The sequence below is a fragment of the Oncorhynchus nerka genome, linkage group LG15, assembly GCF_034236695.1.
Source record: "Oncorhynchus nerka isolate Pitt River linkage group LG15, Oner_Uvic_2.0, whole genome shotgun sequence".
Classification (NCBI taxonomy): Eukaryota; Metazoa; Chordata; class Actinopteri; order Salmoniformes; family Salmonidae; genus Oncorhynchus; species Oncorhynchus nerka.
In genome coordinates this window covers 88,734,797-88,745,541 of record NC_088410.1, presented here as the reverse complement: position 1 = coordinate 88,745,541, position 10,745 = coordinate 88,734,797, and positions in this window count along the sequence as shown.

Sequence of the window (10,745 nt, the reverse complement as noted above, 5' to 3'; positions counted from 1 at the left end):
TACACATCACAGACAAACTGAAATGGTCCACCCGCACAGACAGTGTGGTGAAGAAGGCGCTTACAGCGCCTCTTCAACCTCAGGAGGCTGAAGACATTTGGCTTGTCACCGAAAACACTAACAAACTTTTACAGATGCACAAATGAGAGCATCCTGTCGGGCTCTATCACCGCCTGGTACGGCAACTGCTCCGTCCACAACCGTAAGGCTCTCCAGAGGGTAGTGAGGTCTGCACATTGCATCACCGGGGGCAAATTACTTGCCCTCCAGGACACCTATACCACCCGATATCACAGGAAGGCCATAAAGATCATCAAAAACAACCAGCCAAGCCACTGCCTGTTCACCCCACTATCATCCAGAAGGTGAGGTCAGTACAGGTGCATCAAAGCTGGGACCGAGACACTGAAAAATAGCTTCTATCTCAAGGCCATCAGACTGTTAAACAGCCATCACTAACATTGAGTGGCTGCTGCCAACATACTGACTCAAATCTCTAGCCACTTTAATAATTACATATTGGATGTAATAAATGTATCACTGGTCACTTTAAACAATGCCACTTTATATAATGTTTACACACCCTACATTACTGTAAGGGATTTCTTCCATTGATGGAGAGGCGGACCAAAGCGCAGCATTGTTGTTTTGATTAATGTTTTAATAAATCACTTCACATGAACAAACTAACAAAAACAAGAAACGTGAAAACCCAAACAGTCCTATCTGGTGCAAAAACAGAGACAGGAACAATCACCCACAAACACAGTGAAACCCAGGCTACCCAAGTATGATTCTCAATCAGAGACAACTAATGACACCTGCCTCTGATTGAGAACCATACTAGGCCGAAACATAGAAATACCCCAAAACATACCCTGACCATACTAAATAATGACAAAACAAAGGAAATAAAGGTCAGAACGTGACAGTACCCCCCCCCCCCAAAGGTGCGGACTCCGGCCGCAAAACCTTAACCTATAGGGGAGGGTCTGTGTGGGCGTCTGTCCGCGGTGGCGGCTCTGGCGCGGGACGCGGACCCCACTTCACCATTGTCTTAGTCTGCTTTATTGTCCGCCTCCGTGGCTTTCTAACCATGGCCACCCCTCTCAATGACCCCACTGGACAGAGGGGCAGCTCGGGACAGAGGGGCAGAAGCTCGGGACAGAGGGGCAGGGGCTCTGGCGCCTCTGGGCTGAGGGGCTCTGGCGCCTCAGACTCCGGCAGCAGCGCCGGACAGGCGGGAGACTCCGGGAGCAGCGCCGGACAGGCGGGAGACTCCGGGAGCAGCGCCGGACAGGCGGGAGACTCCGGCAGCAGCGCCGGACAGGCGGGAGACTCCGGCAGCAGCGCCGGACAGGCGGGAGACTCCGGCAGCAGCGCCGGACAGACAGGACCACCTGCAGGGAGGAGACAGAGAGACAGCCTGGTGCGTGGGGCTGCCACAGGAACCACCAGGCTGGGGAGACCTTCAGGAGGCTTGGTGTTAGGAGGCACCTGAAGGACCAGGCTGTGAGGGAGCACTGGAGCTCTGGTGCGCAATCTTGGCACCACTTCCCCAGGCTGGACAACTACTCTAGCCCGGACCCTCCAGAGTGCAGGCACAGGTTGAACCGGGCTGTGGGTAAGCACGGGAGATCTGGCGCTTACTACACGCACCTCTCCCTTAGGCTCCACTCCCACATTTGCCCGGCACGAGCGGAGCGCAGGCAGAGGACGCACTGCACCCTCCCAGCACCCCGGAGACACAGTATGCAGAGCCGGTGCAGGATACCCTGGACCAAAACTGCGCACCGGCGACCAGACACGCTGAGCAGGCACCATACGCCCTGGCTCGATGCCCAAACTCGCATGGCACTTTCGGGGGGCTGCCCTATAGCGCACCGGGCTATGGGCACGTACTGGCGACACCGTGCGCTTAACCGCATAACACGGTGCCTGACCAGTAATGCGCTGCTTATAATAAGCACGAGGAGTGAGCTCAGGTCTGCTACCTGGCTTAGTACTACACCTCGTCTGCCCCCCCAATTTTTTTGGGGGGGGTTGCCTCTCGTACTTGTCGCACTGCCGTGCTGGCTTCGCCAACATCATTCTCATGTAGCCCTCCTTGCACTGCTCCATCGAATCCCAGGCGGGCTCCGGCACTCTCCCTGGGTCGACCGCCCACCTGTCTATCTCCTCCCAAGTTGTGTAGTCCAGATTCTGCTCCCATGTCCCGAAATCCTGACCCCGCTGTTGCTGTTCCCTCTCCTGCTGCTGCTTTTGCTGCAGCTGCTGTTTACCACGTCGCTTGGTCCTGTGCTGGTGGGTGATTCTGTAAGGGATTTCTTCCATTGATGGAGAGGCGGACCAAAGCGCAGCGTGGTTGTTTTGATTCATGTTTTAATAAATCACTTCACATGAACAAACTAACAAAAACAAGACACGTGAAAAACCAAACAGTCCTATCTGGTGCAAAGACAGAGACAGGAACAATCACCCACAAACACAGTGAAACCCAGGCTACCTAAGTATGATTCTCAATCAGAGACAACTAATGACACCTGCCTCTGATTGCGAACCATACTAGGCCGAAACATAGAAATACCCCAAAACATAGAAAAACAAACATAGACCTCCCACCCAACTCACGCCCTGACCATACTAAATAATGACAAAACAAAGGAAATAAAGGTCAGAACGTGACAATTACTCATCTCATATGTATATATTGTACTCTATACCATCTACTGCATCTTGCCTATGCTGCACGGCTATCGCTTATCCATATATTTATATTTACAGATTCTTATTCATTCCTTTACACTTGTGTGTATAAGGTAGTTGTTGTGGAATTGTTAGATTTGTTAGATATGACTGCACGGTCGGAACTAGAAGCACAAGCATTTCGCTACACTCGCGCTAACATCTGCTAACCATGTGTATGTGACCAATATAATTTGATTTGATGTTCTATAGCTCAAAATAAAGACATACCTGATTTAAAATAACAAATAAAGCAACACCTCATGGCACAACGCCTCTACCCCTACTTGTTCTATTTTGTATTTGTATTTATTATGCCAAGGCAGCAGCTACTCTTCCTGGGGTTTATTAGGGATCCCCATTAGTTCCTGTCAAGGCAGCAGCTACTCTTCCTGGGGTTTATTAGGGATCCCCATTAGTTCCTGTCAAGGCAGCAGCTACTCTTCCTGGGGTTTATTAGGGATCCCCATTAGTTCCTGTCAAGGCAGCAGCTACTCTTCCTGGGGTTTATTAAGGATCCCCATTAGTTCATGTCAAGGCAGCAGCTACTCTTCCTGGGGTTTATTAGGGATCCCCATTAGTTCCTGTCAAGGCAGCAGCTACTCTTCCTGGGGTTTATTAGGGATCCCCATTAGTTCCTGCCAAGGCAGCAGCTACTCTTCCTGGGGTTTATTAGGGATCACCATTAGTTCCTGTCAAGGCAGCAGCTGCTCTTCCTGGGGTTTATTAGGGATCCCCATCAGTTCCTGCCAAGTGGTTCTAGTTTGTATGGCTCCCTGGGTGAACCCCCCACCAAAAAAATATATATATATATACAAATATAAAACTATGTACAAAAATAAGACTCATAAATATCAAAAAGAAGTAACAAACACAAATAGAAACAAATTTGTGTTGATTTGGCACTCGAGCATCAATACATTACCCATCCCCTCAACCAAGAGTCAACCAATTCACCTTGGTGGTGTGCAGACTGGTTTTATGTTATTCTTAACGATTTCACACAAACCAGAAAAAAATGCAACAATATGTCTGTGAACTTATATATTCAAACTATTATGAATTAATTGTGGTTTATTTGGTAGCATTTCATAGTGTGACTGATTTGACTAATTGCATTAGTACTGTACAAAGTTAGATATTTGATAGATTCCCCTGCTCCCCCAACCTCGGGCTTCCAGTGGGGAGACCTGAGGTCAACCTACCCCCGCCCCCCGCCCCCTCCCCATCTCGTACTTCTGAGTGTGGACCTTCACAGGCAGTAGCCTGCCTAGTTTACAAATCAGGGCGCCCACTCCGACAAGGTTAATTGACCCACAGTGACATGATATCATTGACATGACGTTCAAATGAGCGATAGAAAACCGATTGGGTGCCCCGTTCTGCCCGGCAAGATGCTGTCCCGGTCGGCTGCCCATGTCACCTATACGTAAATCCGCTACTGCTGCCAAGGCAGCAGCTACTCTTCCTGGGGTTTATTAGGAATCCCCATTAGTCCATTTTAAAAACATTACAATACATTCAGAACAGATTTCACAACATATTAACTGTGTGCCTTCAGGCCTCTACTCTACTACTGAATATCTATAACACAAAATGCATGTGTACGTGTGTGTATAGTGCGTAGGTTGCCGTGTGTTTGTATTCATGTGTCTATGTTTGTGTTGCTTCACAGTCACCCGCTGTTGTATAAGGTGTATTTTTATCTGTTTTTAAAATCAGATTTTACTGCTTGCATGAGTTACTTGATGTGGAATAGAGTTTCATGTAGTCATGGCTCTATGTAGAACTGGTGCGCCTCCCATTGTCTGTTCTGGACTTGGGGCTGTGAAGAGACCTCTTGTGGCATGTCTTTTGGAATATGCATGGGAGTCTGAGCTGTGTGCCAGTAATTCAAACAGACAGGTCAGTGCATTCAACATTTTAATACCTCTCACAAATACAAGTAGTGATGAAGTCAATCTCTCCTCCACTTTGAGCCAAGAGAGATTGACATGCATATTATTAATGATAGCTCTCTGTGTACATACAAGTTCCTCTTTGTGGCACCTGACCACAGGACTGAACAGTAGTCCAGGTGCAACAAAACTAGGGCCTGTAGGACCTGCCTTGTTGATAGTGTTGTTAAAACGACAGAGCAGCACTTTATTATAAACAGACTTCTCCCTATCCTAGGTACTGTTGTATCAATATGTTTTTACCATGACAGTTTACAATTCAGGGTTACTCCAAGCAGTTTGGTCTCCTCAACATGCTCAATTTTCACATTATTCATTACAATATTTAGTTGATGTTTAAGGTTTAGTATATTATTTGTCCCAAATACAATGCTTTTAGTTTTTGAAATATGTAGGACTAACTTATTACTTGTGCCACCCATTCTGAAACTAACTGCAGCACTTTGTCAAGTGTTGCTGTCATATCAGTCGCTGTGGTAGCTAACGTGTCTTTACTCAAAGCCTGTGGCATGTCGTTAGTAAAGATTGAAAAAAGTAAGGGGCCTAGACAGCTGCCCGGAGAATTCCTGATTCTACTTTGTTGGATAAGCTTCCATTACAGAACACCCTCTGTGTTCTGTTAGACAGATAACTCTTTATCCACAATATAGCAGGAGGTGTAAAGCCACAACACATACATTTTTCCAGCAACATACTATGATTGATAATGTCAAAAGCAGCACGGACGTCTAACAAAACAGCCCCCACAATCTTTTTATCATAAATTTCTCTCAGCCAATCATCATCAGTCATTTGTGTAAGTGCTGTGCTTGTTGAATGTCCTTCCGTATAGGTGTGGCGGAAGTCTATTTGTTTACTGTAAAATAACATTGTATCTGGTCAAACACTATTTTTTCCAAAAGTTTACTAAGGGTTGGTAACAGGCTGATTGGTCAGCTATTTGAGCCAGTAAAGGGGGCTTTGCTATTCTCAGGTAGGGGAATAACTTTGGCTTCCCTCCCGGCCTGAGGGCACACACTTTCTAGTAGGCTTCAATTGAAGATGTGGCAAATAGGAGTGACAATATCGTTCATTATTATCCTCAGTAATTTTCCATTCAAGTTGCCAGACCCTGGTTGCTTGTCATTGTTGATAGACAATAGTAATTTTTGACCTCTTCCACGTTTACTTTACGGAATTCAAAATTACAATGCTTGTCTTTCATCATTTGGTCAGATATACTTGGATGTGTAGTGTCAGTGTTTGTTGCTGACATGTTATGCCTACATTTGCTAATCTTGCCAATGTGTTTACACTAAGTACTGACATATGTGTAACTGATAGATGCACACACACTACGTGTTAATGTTTTTAAATGTATGTAAATTGTAAAGTATTTAGTCTTGTAATGTCATTTTCATTATGTGTCGGACTACTGTAAGACTTGCTGTTGCTATTGGCATCGGCTAATGTGTATGATATGAGTATAACTGATTGACGTAATCAAGTGTTCATTTTAAGTAGATATAGCACTACATTTTAAGTAGATATAGCACTACATTTTTCAAATCTTGTTGAATTCTTTCCAGTTGGGAGTATTTCAGATGTAGAGGCCGGACTAATTTTTTGAGAGCCTTTGAAGAACCATTATTATTATTTTGACTGATGGTAGGGCTCCATTTTAAATAAATCTAGGACAACTCCACATACACTTACAATTACTGTGCGAAATTAAGAAATAAATAGTGCTCTAAATAAATCATTTCAAATCATGGCTGCATTCTGGTTGTAAAAATTACACCTAATAACATACTACTGTATATTTAACAGGGATATTATATGATCTGAATCTAATAATAATATTAGGGGAGTCAGTGAAGTGAGGACATTCATTATTTATACTTTAACCCCTTCATATTTACAGTGAGAGAATGTTAGATTCAGAGGCTTAGGGTACGTCCCATATGGAACCATATTCCCTATATAGTGCACAACTTAGGATAAGAGCCCTAGTCAAAAGAAGTGCACTATAAAGGGAATAGACTGCCATTTTGGAATTAGCTGTCACGCCCTGACCTTAGATATCTCTGTTTTCTATATATTTTGGTTAGGTCAGGGTGTGACTAGGGTGGGTACTCTAGGTTTTTGTTTGTCTAGGGTTTTTTGTATGTCTAGGGGTTTTGTATGTCTATGTTGGCCTGATATGGTTCCCAATCAGAGACAGCTGTTTATCGTTGTCTCTGATTGGGGATCATATTTAGGCAGGCCTTTTCCCCCACTTTCTGGTGTGGGATCTTGACTATGTTTAGTTGCCTGTCAGCACTCTATTGTATAGCTTGTTATTTTGTTCGGTGTTCATTCTTTTAATAAAGAGAATGTACGCATACCACGCTGCGCCTTGGTCTCCTTCATATGATGAACGTGACATTAGCACCAGTTTCCCAGCAGAGAACACATCGTTCTTTCCGTCACCACCACCCAGGAACTCTGAAAAGGTTATTGAACAACATCAGTTTAATAAAAAAGGAAATGTCTTAAACCAGACCATTAGACATAATGTGTGTACATGTAACTTGCCTCCTTGTTAAATGTCATGTTTAATGTCATTAGGACACAGACATGAGCATAAAACACTCATTGGTAAACAGGATATTTTCCATGGCAGAATGAGTACAGTTGACCAGCTGTTTGTGACTGGGAAGTGGGAACTGCTTTCAGCAGCGCGGCATGGGGGTGAACTTCAGCCTCACTGGCAGATGTGGATGACTGAAGGAGACTCCATGTTGTCAAAAAAAGATAGTTAGTGCTCTGATTTGGGATGAGGAGCGGATAAGCCCTTCACACGGTGGTATGGAGGCAGATTTGGTTGACAGTGATGGGGGAATCCTGGCTTTCCTGCATGGGGACTGGCCAAGTCATTCAACCAAGGCCTATGAGATTAAACATGCAGAGTCATCGCCCCATGGGTACTGCTGGTGGCCTGATTAGGAAACACTCAGTGCCCTAGACCTCAGTCATGCCTCACATGAACTTGCCTCACATGGTCTTTCTTGGCTTATTTTAGGGAGAAATGGAACAAAAATATAAACAAAAATAACAATCTAATTCAGTCACAAACGCTGACATATATTCCAGCCATTAGCTAACCAGGTCAAATATGCCACACATCATTTTCAAAATTGTTCTCTATGGGACCGATTCAGACTTAGGAATTTACTCCTTTCCTACTCACTTCTCATTATTTGGTATTCAGACTTACCTTAATCAGTCGTGTAACACGCTATGCAAGTGTGGCTACCTTGCACACTGAATATATTTCATAAAAACCCTCCCACTTGCTGGCCAACAGAGTTTCTTGTGGGGTTTATATTTAGTTGCGTTTCGGTACATTTATCTTAAGCCATCCCCTTAAATACATTGTACCTCTTAGTTTGAATTGTGTCGGCAGACTTACAGCACTAGAACAGGACTCTCCAACCCTGTTCCTGGAGAAAGACAGTCCTGTAGGTTTTCGCTCCCACCCTAATCTACCGCACCCGATTCTAATAATTAGCTGGTTGATAAGCTGAATGAGGTTAGTTACAACTGGGGTTGGATTGATAACCTACAGGAGGGTAGCTCTCCAGGAACAGGGTTGGAGAGCCCTGAAGTAGAATATTTTGAGAGAACAGGTTCAGAATATTAGGGATCAATGTAAGAAAGCCATCTAAATATCAACATATTCGTCTCAGTTTCACCACCAATTGGTAGATTTAAAAAAATTCTGAGCTTGTAGATTGTTTTGGTTTAGCAAAGTACAGTTGAAGTCAAGTTTACATACACCTTAGCCAAGTACATTTAAACTCGGTTTTTGAAAATTCCTGACAAAAATTCCCTGTTTTAGGTCAGTTAGGATTACCACTTTAATTTAAGAATGTGAAATGTCAGAATAATAGTGGAGAGAATGATTTATTTCAGCTTTTATTTCTTTCATCACATTCCCAGTGGGTCAGAAGTTCACATACACTCAATTAGTATTTGGTAGCATTGCCTTTAAATTGTATAACTTGGGTCAAATGTTTTGGGTAGCCTTCCACAAGCTTCCCACAATAAGTTGGGTGAATTTTGGCGCATTCCTCCTGACAGAGCTGGTGTAACTGAGTCAGGTTTGTAGGCCTTCTTGCTCTTACATGCTTTTTCAGTTCTGCCCACAACGTTTCTATAGGATTAAGGCCAGGGCTTTGTGATGGCCACTCCAATACCTTGACTTTGTTATCCTTAAGCCATTTTGCTACAACTTTGGAATTATGCTTGGGGTCATTGTCCAATTGGAAGACCCATTTGCAACCAGGCTTTAACATCCTGACTGATGTCTTGAGATGTTGCTGCAATATATCCACATAATTTTCTTCCCTCATGATGCCATCTATTTTGTGAAGTGCACCAGTCCCTCCTGCAGCAAAGCACCCCCACAACATGATGCTGCCACCCCTGTGTTTCACGGTTGCAAGCCTCCCCCTTTTTCCTCCAAACATAACGATGGTCATTATGGCCAAACAGTTCTATTTTTCTTTCATCAGACCAGAGGAGATTTCTCCAAAAAGTACGATCTTTGTCCCCATGTGTAGTTGCAAACTGTAGTCTGGCTTTTTTTATGGCGGTTTTGGAGCAGTGGCTTCTTCCTTGCTGAGAGGCCTTTAAAGGTTAAGTCGATATAGGACTCGTTTTACTGTGGATATAGATACTTTTGTACCTGTGCTCTCCAGAATCTTCACATGGTCTTTTGCTGTTGTTCTGGGATTGATTTGCACTTTTCACACCAAAGTATGTTCATCTCTAGGAGACGGAATGTGTGTCCATCCTAAGCGGTATGACGGCTGCGTGGTCCCATGGTGTGTATACTTGCATACTATTGTTTGTACAGGGTGATACCTTCAGGTGTTTGGAAATTGCTCCCAGGGATGAAACTGACTTGTGGAGGTCTACAGTTTTTTTCTGATGTCTTGGCTGATTTCTTTTGATTTTCCCATGATGTCAAGCAAAGAGGCACTGAGTTGGTTCACACTGTTATGGCTTGATCTGCGCTTCGCGCCATAACGATTTAATATCAAATCAAATCAAATGCATTTATATAGCCCTTCGTACATCAGCTGATATCTCAAAGTGCTGTACAGAAACGCAGCCTAAAACCCCAAACAGCAAGCAATGCAGGTGTAGAAGCACGGTGGCTAGGAAAAACTCCCTAGAAAGGCCAAAATATGCCTACATGTCTTTTTAAAAGTATTATCACCATTTACTTATGGTCCTCAGCAACAACCACATTACAGCATTTGCAGAGGAAGCACATGACAGTGATGGAATTATTAGGGAATTAAGTCAAGGTCAGAATACGGTGTATCTGTAGACACACCTTCATTTATTTGATCTCCACCCTAAACAAATAATGGGTGAATAGCATGCTATTCTCATGCTTAAGTTTAAGGTCAGAATACGCATCGAGAGAAAAGTGCATAAAAAGTGGAATTATGTTCCATTTACGTGTTTAACTCAGGTCGGAATTCCCCCCTCTGTGCCAACCCCCTAAACACAAACAAATACTAAGCGATTGGTCCACAGTCAGTGCACCTAACACAATGAAGAGAAGAGATCTCATTCAGGTCAGTATGCCTGTGTGCAATTGCCTTAGCTCAATGATTTATGAAAAGGAGAACAATGTCAGCCGAGATGGGGACAGGGGTATAAATATTCTGGGCCATCACTGAGAAATGATTATTTTGCTCCTGGGCTGCAGAATGTGCAGTGATATATGGCAGAACAGGGACATCAGAGAATCTGAGCAGATTACAGGATGCTAGCATTCCATGTCCAAACACGCAACGAATCAAAGGAGATGAATACCCTGACACTGTTTGAATTCCACCATAATGTATTAGTGATGTTCATAGAAAAGGGTCAATGAAATAAATGGTGAAGAAGTAGACCTGACTGTTCATCATTCCTCATTGGTGGGCTTTATAGTATAGAATGGCACAATCTACAAATAATGTCACTAAGTTAGAAGGTAAAAGTATTAAATGCGAATTT